Here is a 4,228-nt window from a genome sequence, read left to right on the forward strand (position 1 = left end):
TATACATAACTAAAAAAAAACAAATCCTCAAAGTTTTTTCCATTGGGCGGGGGGGGGGGGGGTGTTCGGTGAATGCGCATATGAAACTGGGGGGTTCGGTACCTCAAAAAAGGTTTAGAACCACTGTTCTAGATTCATCCTGTGCAGTGAATCTGTCTCCTTATTTTCCCACTTCTTTCTCACATCGTGGCTTTAGGAAACCTTCAAAATAAAAACGGCAGATTTGGGAGCCATCTTACTTTTGACAGAGTGAAAGAATTACATATTAACAACAGTCATTGCCACCTGTGTAAACTGATAATATATTTATTATAATGTTTTATTTCTAACGTTGGCTCTTGTGATATTCTAAGTCCATGTTAAAAATGTTAAAACTTTTAACTAAATCTGGGTGAGCCTTCCTAGCGGGGCTGAACCATATGCGTAAAGGTCGGGGGGGTCCGGACCCCCCAATCTTGTAAAAGTCTAGAATTGTCCCCCAAAAAAACTAATTGAAGAAACGTTTGCATTTAAATACTCTCAATATGAAAAGGCAAAAGAAACAAAGAACGAACTAAATCTGCCATTTATCTCAGAAAAAAAGTAAATTAATTTTCAGGTCCCCCCCCACCATTATAAGAACAATGGTTCAGTCCAAAGTGTAGGAGGAGCAACAGCAGCGCTGAACGGCTCCGTTAGAACCGCTGAAGAGAGGAGCTAGCTGTTAGCTGTTAGCTGTGGCTCTGCAGCAAAATAAAAACCCTTCCAGTAAGTAAATACTTAAAAGACATGCAACACCTTTTATTTCCTTTCACTACTCAATAAGAAGAAAAACATTAACAATAAAAATCAGACTGCCGTTTATTTTCTTTCTTTGGCTGAATCGTGATGAGCTACCTCATTAGCTAAACTGCTACACTGCTTTCATAAACTTAAGCTTTTTTGTAAAAGGTAGCAAACATCTCATTCATATTTAAGTCTAACTTTTAGTTAATTAGAAGAGTTTGAAACCGGAGGAGCAGCTGAGCAAGTGGACCAGCTCAGAGTGGGAGTTGAAAACGGATAGAAAAAACAGAAACCTATGCCTTTATTTCTCACTGTCTTCAATGTAGAGCTTTTAAAACCACAAAATAAAATCTGAATATTTTTCTATATAAGCCCTGGTGCTTTAAATGTTACGTTTAAGGTACAATACCCCCCAGATATTCATTTCTATCTACCCGTTTGTTCTCCGTCACCCAGGACATGGCAAAACTAAAAAAGGCTTAAAAAATAAAGCGAATTAGCAAGTTATAATTTAAACGGCTCATAACTTGTATTATGTATTTATTTCAATAAATCAATGTTTATGACAAATTTTATTAAGAGCAGTTACTCAATAAAGCTTTTTTATTTAGAACCATAAAATTTTGCAAAGGTGTAGCAGAGATCAGATCAGTCAGAATGAACAAAACTCGTATAGAAGCAACATTTAAATTTTAGTTTTATTTCTCAATAGGTTGCTTACTGAGAAAAACACGTTTGATGTGCATTACTAGCCATTTTTGGTCCTGCAGCTTGAATGTGGTTTAAAAACTCTTTAAACCACATTTTATGTTACATTTCACTGTAACTTTGCCGACCCCCCCAAAATTGGTCTTAAGAAATGTTCCTGTTTATGGTTCCCCCCAATAATGAGATGGGATCTACGCCCTTGAATGTAGAAAGTGGCAAAGAAGAATAATGAAAGATATTAAGTAACAAAAAAGTTAATTATAGTTAAAAGTTTGTTCAGACCGGGATGATGTAAATGTATCGTCGGTTCGTCCTAAAGCTGCTCTTCCACGGTCAGCATCAGCCGCCCGCCGTGTTCAGCCTCTACCTGTAGAAATCCTCCTCAGCTCTGAACCAGCAGCTCCGGAGCAGAAAGGCTGCCGGACTCCCGGATCGCTCCGGTCATTTTAAGGATGTTTATTGGTTCCCAAAAACGATGAAAACCCAAAATTATCACCAATCAGTAAAATCCCCGCGGGCCGAACTGGAAGATTGGACATTATGACGCTAACACTTAGCTTTCATCAACAACTCAGGCGGAAGTCGGAGCTCCGCGCAACGCAAATAATGTTCCGGCCGGAACATGGCGCGCTAAATGATAAAACATAAATTAACGAAGCTTCGAGGCAGGAAAATTTTCCTGGAGGAATTTTAGTAATCGAGGGACTCGAATCGCTCCAGGAATCCACTGCTCCTTCACGTCAGGAGGAGCCTGTTGAGGCTCGGGCATCTGGTCAGGATGGACGCCTCCCTGGTTCAGGTCCCACTAGAAGGAGGCCCAGAGGGAGACCCAGGACACCCCTGAAGGAAGATGTTCCTCTGCTGGGAACGCCTTGGGATTCCCCTGGACCTGGAGGCTGGGGAGAGGGAAGTCTGCACCTCCCTTCTTGGGCTGTTGACCCCACGACCCGACCCCAGGTAAGAGGGAGGAGATGGATGGATGCATACTGATGATAGTAATACAGTGTTTCTGTCCACTGGCCGTCCATCTGAATTAATACTTTCCATCAGTGAGTTTCCCAGCATGCCTCTGGGTGGCACCACTGAGCCACCATTATGGTTTCACTCTGTCCATCCAGTTCTGCTGAACTGAAAACAGAACCTGACAGAACCTCAAGCTCCAAACCTCGAAATATAGAACATGGCAGAACCAATTTCCGGACCTGTTCAGAACCGGTTCAGGAGGTTCTGGTCTTACCTTCCCCACATACTGAGGCTCATGTCCGGCATCCTCCTCCAGGACAAAGAACTGGTTCCAGACCCAGCTCCGCCTCGTCCTCTTGAGGTAGAACAGAACCGGCCCGCCGGTTCCACCCGGTCCACTGGGTCCGGCTGTCTCTCGGAGAACCTCAGAGGTCAGCATCATGAAGTATCTTGGCTCTGCCCACAGGGCCAGGACGAAGATGGCGAGGAGGCGGAGCCTCTTCATCCTTCTGTAGTCCAGGATGCAGATCCAGCAGGAATGACCCGGTTCTGACCCAGAGAGGTGGGTCAGAACCTCACAAATATTTCAGATAGGAAACAGATAACCAGAACATTCCACTGATCCTGGATCCGCTTCAGCACAGTCAGTTCTGATTCTGCTCCGACCAGAACCGACCCGTTAACGAGTGTCTGTGCAGATCTGAGGTTCACAGCTGGAATTACAGGGAAAATCTGCAGCTCATCCGTTAATCTGCTCCAGTTAACACACACACACTGAACACACACACACTGAACACACACACACACACACACTGAACACACACACTGAACACACACACTGAACACACACACACACACTGAACACACACACACACACACTGAACACACACACACACTGAACACACACACTGACCACACACACACACACTGAACACACACACTGAACACACACACACACTGACCACAGTAACACCTTCATGAGCTCAGAGTTCAAACTGATAAATAAAGAGGATGGATGCTCCCTGCTAAAATATTCCTGCCATCTTTCATGTTCTTTCATGCAAACAGTTGAGACAGAGATGGTTTTGGTTTCACCACCATTTACCTGCTGTTATACCTGCCATTCAAAGTATTCTTAAAGTTTGTCTGTTAGTCTGCAGCTCATGTGACCAAACCAGTCGAGGAGATGAAAAGGTAAAACTCAACACTGTCTTGAACACAAGCTCTAGTTGGGTCACTGGGTCTTCTTAAGTTAGAGACACTGAAAACAGTTCTTAGAAATGTACTCAGTGTTTTCAGCAACGCTGAGCTGCCTGTCCAGGAACGACCCAAACGATTTAAAATTAGCCAAAGTTTCAACAGGTCGGCCATCGGGAGAAACTGGAACCACTTTACTTTCAAGTTTTGTTTGTTTAACTCCACCTCCTTATGAAAATGAAACATTCATAATAAATAATAAACACTTTGTGCTAGGGCTGCACAGTGGTGCAGTTGGCAGAGCTGATGCCTTGCAGCAAGAAGATTCTGGGTTCGATTCCCAGCCCCGGGTCTTTCTGCATGGAGTCTGCATGTTCTCCCTGTACATGGTGGGTTCTCTCTGGGTACTCCAGCTTCAACCCACTGGCCAGAAACATGACTGTCAGGTTAATTGGTCTCTCTAAATTGGCCCTAGGTGTGTGTGTGTGTGTGCGCATGGTTGTGTGTCCTGTCTGTCTCTGTGTTGACCTGTCCAGGTGACCTGCCTCTCACCCAGAATGTTGGCTGGAGAGGTGTATTTAACGTTAAATACACC

Source organism: Poecilia latipinna, unplaced genomic scaffold, assembly GCF_001443285.1.
Source record: "Poecilia latipinna isolate Pla-1442-1.1 unplaced genomic scaffold, P_latipinna-1.0 Scaffold1924, whole genome shotgun sequence".
Taxonomy (NCBI): domain Eukaryota; kingdom Metazoa; phylum Chordata; class Actinopteri; order Cyprinodontiformes; family Poeciliidae; genus Poecilia; species Poecilia latipinna.